Source organism: Varroa jacobsoni, unplaced genomic scaffold (genome assembly GCF_002532875.2).
Source record: "Varroa jacobsoni isolate VJ856 unplaced genomic scaffold, vjacob_1.0 contig02424, whole genome shotgun sequence".
Lineage (NCBI taxonomy): Eukaryota > Metazoa > Arthropoda > Arachnida > Mesostigmata > Varroidae > Varroa > Varroa jacobsoni.
Window position 1 is genome coordinate 10087 of NW_019214813.1, and position 9175 is coordinate 19261.

Here is a 9175-nt window from a genome sequence, read left to right on the forward strand (position 1 = left end):
TAGAGGCACTTGTGCGATAACTGGTTACCGTTAGAAAAATACAATTCAACTTAGGCCAACGAACTCAGCTACGAAGACCTAAATCATTAAATTACAGAAAAACAAGATCAACTATTTTTACTCATAAAATGAAGTATGCCACTCAGACTATATTCTGGTTGGCGTATTCTATTCTGCCTACTTGCGTCGGCTTGCTTGCTCCGACGATTTAGCCCAGTTTATGCGCATTGAATTGATATGAGATGCTTCAGCAAAGGCTCTTCATACGTTTTCTAAAAGTATATCGTATGTCGACCTTCATGCCAAGGCTCTCTTGGAAGCGACATCAGTTATCTGCTTTTAACACTATAACGAACACGTTCTCAAACTTATAGCAAGAACTTCTAGATAGAAATTTCATTTGGCGGTCATTCTTCACCCTCGGAACGCGGATCAGCCAGCTTCAGAATCAGTCTCCAGCCAACATCTGGATTGACGCAGGACTGCTGCATCCGCTAGTTAATAAATTTAAACAAACCTAACCTAGTTTAAATAAACTATAGAAAAATGTATCGCAAAAGCATCTTGTAGTAGCCTGAGTTCAGCGGACTCAACAGACCAATCATACCTTTCGTAATAAACAACATTATTTATTTATATCTATTGATCGTTGAGCCCTTCCATGCTATCACAATAAGAAAAAAGCAAGCTTATTAGCACCACGAACTATTAGCCATTTTCCTTTTTTGTGAGCCTGATTTGATTCGTATCATTGTAGGTTTTGTGTAGCCAAAGCCTACGTCGCCTCCACATTGCGTCCAAACGGAAGTACGTAAGAAGGTGCTGAGATTGGCTAGTATGAGTCATATCCTTGGTAACGGCAACGGCCGGCCAGGCGGCCACTGCTGCTGCTGCTGCTGCTGCTGCTCTGACATCACTGAAACGACGTGTCAAACTAATAAAATAGCCACTAACTGTGACTGAGTGAGCGTCGCGGTGCCTACATTCGACAGTCGGAAGGCGTCGGATGTGGCTCCGTCGTTCACGAACGTACGCTTTCTCGCCATTCTGTTTAATGTTAGTCGATTAGAAGAGAAGATTTCGAGTCGATTTTCCCTGTCGTCCGCGATTCTTTTGCAATCCATTACTGCTGCTGCTGCAACTTTCCACAGGCAAACGAACGCTGTGAATCTGTACGGTAGAAACGAGTGTGTGCTACCATGTGATCACTAGTTGTTACAGAGTGATTATCCTGTCGAGTATTGACTGTTCGTCACCACCTTTAGATGCACGGTATGATTTGTACTTTACATTAAAATAGCTCTTCCCTATACAATGAAGCTAGACGATATCATTCATTTTAATTTGTCTCCTTTCGCTGGATTAAAGACGGACGAGATGTAGGGGTAAAATTTCTGCGATGAGAGAAAACGGGCTGGAAAAATTGAGCCAACCTCACCTTTTGCGTTCAACGAAAGTTCGAATTGTGTGAAAATAAATATGGTATGTTTAATCGCTTTTAGACTAGGCAAAAGTAAATAGAATGAGGGAAAGCAGATCTTTGCACAGCAGGACTAACTTACCAATTGCAAAAAACGACTCTTCAAGTTACGCGTCCGAAGTCTGAGCTACACGAAGGGTCATTTGTATCTCAACGAAATAGTGCCAGCCGTTACGGTTGTATATAAATGTTAATTTTGTCCGAACGGATGCCAGTGTTATTTTTGTGTCTTTTCCTAATAAAATCTTCGCAGTGTTTCTATACTTACAGATAGATATATGACTACTTCTACGAACAACCAACAATATGCACCAAGCATCCCAGAAAGGCTCGTTATAGGAAAATAGAGACAACAATATGTTTACGAGTTTTTGATGCTTTCCAGTCGCTCGTATAAATTGCACGGTAATAATCACTCACATATCGTTTATCGACGAATAGATAAGAGTTTATCACTTAACAACCGTTATATAGATTGACTTGATTATGTTGACAAAATAAAACAGCTTCACGAATTATTAAAAGGAGCAACTATTTTAGCTCTTTTTTGACCTTTTCAAGTCGCCTGCCAACAAAAAAAGTGTGCATTGGCAACCTGTTTAACCTTTCCCCAGTTATGCACGCATAGGCTCATCTCGTAATGGAGTCTAGTTGTAATACAGGAAGAGGATATGTTACTCTTTTTATTTTTTGATGTTTTGCACAACTAAATGTGTTATCTGTTCTTGACTACTAAATGTATAATTGATTTCAGTATAATAAGAGTTTTTGCAGTTAGTTGAGTTGTGGGAAGCGTTTGCTTCTAAAGCGTAGCTTCGCTGGCCTGGCTTGAGTTTTGATTGCCAATGCGAGATTCTCCGTAACGCTTGTTCAAACCTGAACGTATGTATTCTAGGAAAACTGTTCGCCAGCTGGCTTCCACCTGGAGCACGGTATGGGCTTTTCGTACGAGCGAGTGCCCCAGGCTTTGGTGTGCCGGATTCGGTTCGATGGGGTCTGTGTTTTCGTTTATGATTAATGATTTCTTGTAGGGTCTCCTTTTTAGCCATGGCATTTCAAATATATTGAGAGAACTTTCAGCGATGCAGTCGAACTTGTTGCCAGAATTACCTGCAGCTTTTCCAGTTGGAGTAAATAGCATACGTAAACATAACGTTACGCCAGTTATACAAACACGAACACTGGATGAGCTGGTTGGGTTGATATAGACAAGCATGTCTCAAAGACAGATAGTAAAGCGTTAGCCAAATTCAGTACTCTGAGCACCTATTGCCTATGGTCCTCGACGGACTGCGTCTGACAAATGCACAGTTGTCTATAATTAGCTGCGGCTCCAAGGAGTGACTTATATTTGCAGTGTAATCTCGTACTTTGTCAAGCGAACTAGATGCGACGAACCTACATACCGCTATTATTACACGAACTAACGTTATTATTTCTCCGCATTAGGCTTTTTTAAACAAATCAATTACCTTACTGATTAAATAAACTAATAACTAATACTTCTTGAAATAGAGTTCAATGGCTCAATTCAAGACACTGCATTGGAGTTTAAGGGCTTGTGAAACGACGGTGGCCAGCGATGCCTGCAGAGTTAGGGCGTGGGTGGGGCTTTAATAAAGCGAATAAATTCCAATTAGCATTATAATTCCGTGTGGGATATTGGCAAAACCCAACGCTTGCATATTATGATGTATCTTGCTTAGGCACTGGATATATTACATCGTGCTAGGATTGTAAACTAAACAACTCAATACGGATAATTGGCCTATATGCACAATGTATAAGTCTCGATAGTAGTATGTCGCGTACTCAGCATTATCTCTTGTAGCGGTGTTATTGAGTCGAGTTAGAAAAGCCGATTACTCCATTCTTCTTGTGTGGTTTTGTACGATTCCAACAAACGATATTTTGCTTTCTAGTAACTACACATGCCTGCTTGAAAACATGTGATACGTGGGTTTGAGGCCAAACGACAACATCTAATTTCTATAGAGCCTCACAGCTACCAGCTGTCCGCACCGAATCCATGTAAACAAAGCATGTGTTTCTGTAGAGAAAAACGTAAGTAGTTTGTATTGTGATAAAACAAAAATTTGAAAAAATGCTGAAATTGAACTAGTTAAGCTAGAACAATACCTCTCTAATATATGTTAGAGGTACTCTCCTTTAATTTTTACATACTTATTCCGGCGCCATCTCGACAGCCATATGTCTATCATTCGTGTTCGCATATGTAATTTATCTATCTGTGTTTTTTCTAGGTAAAGCAGTCGTGGGATATTCTTGCCTGTTAATTATCTTGTTTTAGGGTTTCGAAAGCCCCATAATGGCATACACTTAAATCGAGAGTATAAGCGGGTTGAAACCAATCTTTTTGCTCACATTAGGAAGGTATTGAAGCACAGCAGTGTGGTCTGGTGTTATCATAGAGCAGCCTGACTGCGTACTTTCGATTGCTGTATCAATGGTTGATGAGCTTCCGAGGAGCTTAGAATTGACGCACTGTATTAACTGCTTCATTTTGGCGATTATCTCAGAATAGCAGATATTCTTGATGGTCATTTTAGGTCTGGAGCTACCTTATACCGGCACTGAAGTCGATTTCTTTTCAGGGCTACGCTATTCTCTCGCATGGTTTCCCTCCACCTGGCAACAGAGATCGACCTATGTTTTATCTACGGCGGCCGTATTCATCAGAAGCGGCCTTTGTTTATCTAAGCTTTTCAAATTTCCCGTGAAATACACCACGTACATTTCCAACTGACCTGGAGTAAATCTACGGAAGACCCACCTTTTACTTAATTTCCGCATTTTCAATTTCGGATTATCATTACGTAGCACGTTATAGGTGAAACGTAAGTTTTGTCCAACCAAACTCTTAGATTCCAAGCCTTGTTCTCGCGAAAAAGGCTACTGAATTGTGACAATGCGTCCTTGCCTTCGGGTACGAACACCCGGTCATTGCCTAGCAACATCTTTGTTCTTGAATGATTTGCACCGCTGTGCCTTCGTTCAAGGCCGCCTTGCCTAACGTTTTTATAATCTTCGTTAAATTTACAGAGCGCTGTGGCTTTTGAGGAAAAAAACTCGGCCACTGAGCGTCAAATCTCGAGACTAAAATATGTTTTCCCTTTTGAACTCACTTCTTGTGAAATAAAACAAACCCATTTCTATTCTAAAGCTTCTAGTGGACCAGAGTACTTCCAAACCGAAGCGTGTACGTCAAGATCTATTCAATCTTAAAGTTCGCCGTATTGGCCTATAATATCTGTCGTGCCTCACATAGAGCTGCTCGGGTCCGAAATTGCTACAGCCCCAATCGGCAAACATTCAACTTCGGTCGCTGGATCATTTACTGCACTTTTGTTTGTCTTTCTTATTCTTTTCGCTGTCAACGTATTGCGCCGGGTTGATTGTCCCAATGCGCCTCGCGCGTAATCAGGACTATTGTTCTCTCGTGTGGCAGTTTCCAATCATATCAGCTGGAAGTGCTTAGCTGCTCACGTTTGTAACAGAGGATTAGGGTACAATATGTTTGGGTATTAAAATAATAAAATTCGAAATAATGATTCCTAGAAACTGCAAACCAACGAATTACTCCGGCAGTCAATTGAAGGTATTGAGGTCGGCCTGTGCCACTTGTTGACAATGTAAGCTAACCGAGACTACGTCATAATTGTGTTCCAATGTAGCGCTCACTTATATTTGGTCAGTCAATCGAATCGTTGATTGTGGTTTCTGTTACAGCTTTATCGGATAGGGCTAAACGAAAAAAAAAAAATACGCCCACGCCGCTTAATTGTTAGCTTCGGTTAGCACTTCGCGTATTCAAGGCATCACGAGAACGGAATGTAAATCCCCCATTTAGCAATAGCAATGGGTCGGCGTAATTAGTGCGTCATGAACGACTGTGACCTTCTTCCTTGTACCATGCTTTCGTCGCACAATCTCTTCGATAACAACGCAAGCCATTCGGATCGTTTGAAAGACGGATGATTTCTCTGAATAAGTTCTTCAGGAGCCTGCATGCATCTTAGTGCAACAATATGCTATCTAATACGTTAATGTCACATTATTGTACGGATGTTTCTATGTAGACTGCGCGGTGACCTTTCACGCATGACTCTATTAATCTGGCTCCTTTACAGAAAAAAGTGCTAGATAAAAATAGCGGATTAAAAAAAGGACTCAGTGAATAGCATAAGCGATTCAAAAGTCCGAGATACAATTGGACTTCGTAAAAGCTGTTAGAATAATCCAGTAGTAAGTTGGACAAGCCAAATCTGACAGCGAGTTATTAAAGAATAAAGAGATTTATTATGTCAATGTACTGATACTCGGCTAAAAAGCTATACAGAAGTGAGAGGTCTGAATAGGCTCTACAGCCCATCTGCGTTCTATTAGGTGATTTGATGAATGATTTTGTTATCCTAGACACTGCGTAGACGAGAAGCCAACAAGTAATCGACCCATTACGAGTTACGTAATCGTTAAGCTCGTATAGCTGAACCCCTAATCATAGGTCAGTGGCTTTGACGGCAATATTTACAGAACATATGTGCCGGTACGAAATACTAATAAGCGTAAAACAACTATACAACCCAACATACACTCATGGATAGCACATCTAAAATTCTGCTGCTATAGGTTGAAGTTGCACACATATACCAACTTGGCCAAAGTAATTATATTGAAAATGTTGTATTGCCTGTTTTCCTTCAGGTTCAAACACTCAACACTTAGAACAATGTTAAAATCGAATCGAAACTTGCCATGTTTTGTAAGTGTTAAAGCTATATACTTAAAGTTTGTGACTGAGAAAGTTAGAGTCCAGTCTTGAAAAGAATATGAGGGGAATACAGCTGCCCAAACCCCCGGAGCGTTGTTACCCGGATCGAATCGAAAAGGGTCAATACAGAGGGTCAACGCTAAAACGGTTGTCCCAATGGCCAATAGCAGGGCGGCTGGAATTCCGATAAAGTAATTGCCAGAGTAGATGAGTTTAGTATCAGCGTTCTTCATTGTGTGGGTGTGTGTGTGTGTGTATATGCGGATACTATAAGCTTACAGAGAGAACGACGTATTTTTTACTTTAAAATACGCGCAGTTGTCTTTTGATTCTATGCATCTACACAGAGCATCAATAAAACGGATATAACAGTTAGAAAAAAACTCGTTTGTATAAAATCGTCTCTAATTAGCATAAGACAATATAAATGTAGATCACGTCGAACGACTCGTTACATTTCTGCGTGAATCCATCTATTCTGATAACATTGTACTCTAACGTGAGGCTTACGTGTGATTGTGTCCTTAAGTGGCTGATCTCAGTTGATCTTAGGCTCTATTCTGAGTACGCTTAAATAGCGGTGACGGCGAGCCATGACGAAGTACGATGCGGCAGATACCGCCAGCTTTCCACAGTGGCAGTACAGGTCCAACGACAGGCAATGAAATATGGAAACTGCTTTTTTGTTTGCGCATCATGTCATCGGTGTTGAGCTTTTTGGCAACTACTTTAGTTATGGCATTAGCGGAAATTGCCATTAAGGCACAAAGGTTTGGATGCTAAATGTCTTGAGGCGGCGTTCGACGCTCAGCTGCTCTCCCGGGAATGGTTACACTCTTTTTGCTGCCTGTATCGCTTACTTGTGATTGATTGTGTCCCGGTATGCGCATTCGTGTCTATGTGATCTATGCGTTGTAATTATTGCTACATGCTTCTAGCTTGGTTGAATACGGAGCTCGATGTTCCCACTGCTGGCCCATGAGCCTATGTGCGTTCTCTGTACATGGCCTTTCGGATGCGGAGCTGCCGCGATCCCAAACAAGGCGACTCTGACTTTACTAGAATGCCTCTTCGTCACAAGTGATTTGTGCAGGTGTTGCAACTGATACAGTGATTTTTTCCGATCCACCGCCGTTATTGTTTATACCAAAACGACTAGATTACGAAGGGGTTGCCCAGTACAACGCAGTCATGGTGAACTGCCGACGCAGCGAAAATACTTTTTATCTAAGAGTTGATAAAGGGCAAAGGTAATATCTTGAAACGCCCGATTGGCGTGAAATAGGCCGTGATGCTTCTATAAGGACGAAGACATTTATCGCCAGAAGTGTACGCGGCATTCAATCGAATTCACGCTACTAGAATGTAACGATTTCAGTTACGAATCATTTGCAGACGACAGGAGACGTTGAATATGACGATGAAGAAATAGGTGATATTGAACTGTTTAAACGACAGGACGACAATGTGTCCCAGCCTTAACATGCCGTGTACCTTATCAGTTCTTTCCGATTTGATTACATTTTTTCTCTAGTTAACCATAAATCATATTAGAGGGTTGTCATATATTTGATATTCTGGAGTGCAGCGGTCATTTGAGGTAATCTAGTTAGGTCACATGAGCATCTAAAAAGCCACGAAGACGAAAGTGAGCTAAACACACGCAAGGGTTTTAGGATGTTTGCCCGCGGATAATTTCCTGATCCTATCTGTTGACAGAGCTGAACTAGCGTCCTAGGAGCGCGTAACGCAACAGTCTGCAGTTCAGGATTTAGGATGCGCTTGTTTGTTGTATAGTTGGTTGTATGGGTCATCGAGTGGATGTACTGCGCCTATTGCTAGGGTCCATGTTACAAAAAGGGGCGTCAGATGATTATCAGAGATGAATAAAACGACAGATTTTAGATACGTCTTTAGCTATAATTACATTTTTTCGTATTCGAATATGGGGCAAAGCGACGCAGTTGCAGCGTAATAGACGTCCCAAACGTCTATGTAATAAATAGCGCGTCTGCATGTCACATTACGCGTCACATAGATACTTTACCCTATTTAGTAAATAGCAATTCTGTGTTAAAAATGTTAAAGTTTGCGCATAAAACATTTGTGCGATGTAAAGCTCTTACGAATATGGTGCTTAGTTATTTGCATCTGAACGAAGATATTTGATATGCTTATAATTTTCCCAAAGCCAGACTGTTCAATAGTTACCACCGAACGCTCGCTAGATACTTAGCAAAATACGTTCCGCATCCGCAGTCTTATTAGAGCACCTTACGGACCGGATAAAGGCACCACTGGCCGAACTCAGTCGCGAAGTCAAAGGATAAAAAAATAGTCAAGCAGTTAAACCCAGTTTGTATGACACCGTTACCACAATCACGAACGGCATCATGATGATGACGATGATGATCAGCTTCACGCTACGATGAACCGAGTGGCACGAAAGAACAGTGAACGTCGCCATAGTTAACGATGTAGCGGTAATAGGATGACCTCGGAGAGGTCACATAGGCTGTGTTGTCGTCGCTTGTGAACATCATCACTATTCGAAACTCTGCATAGCGACATAGTATATTTCGTTAATACGTGTGAGTAAGAAGACAACACTATTGAAGATGCAAACAAGAAAAATTGTCTATGGATCAAATCAATAGAGAAATCACCATAACCACGGAACAGCGTAACCGCTCCATGTCTGCTATCAGTTACACTATGTCCAGTACAAGGCACAATCGGTAAATTATCGTAACGTTGATACTGATGACTGATGGCATAATCTACATATATATATATATATATGTAGATATATGTAGATATAAGATGAATCAGATACTATCGTAGAAAGCACAGACAGGAAATACTACTATAGAAAAATAATAGACTAATAATCCTGATCAAGG

At 41.0% G+C, this 9175-nt stretch overlaps 1 protein-coding gene across 2 annotated transcripts in view; it reads left to right on the plus strand.

The window, feature by feature from the left end:
- The first annotated feature begins 665 nt into the window (after positions 1–665).
- The window catches only part of LOC111272489 (uncharacterized), a 40860-nt gene continuing 32350 nt past the window's right edge, over positions 666–9175 (plus strand). The window contains exon 1 of one of the 2 annotated variants that reach the window (XR_015315754.1): positions 666–1272. The gene's annotated coding sequence lies outside the window, so the exon portion shown is untranslated. The remainder of the gene's footprint in view (positions 1273–9175) is intronic. The other variant, XM_086973307.1, reaches the window with a different exon arrangement.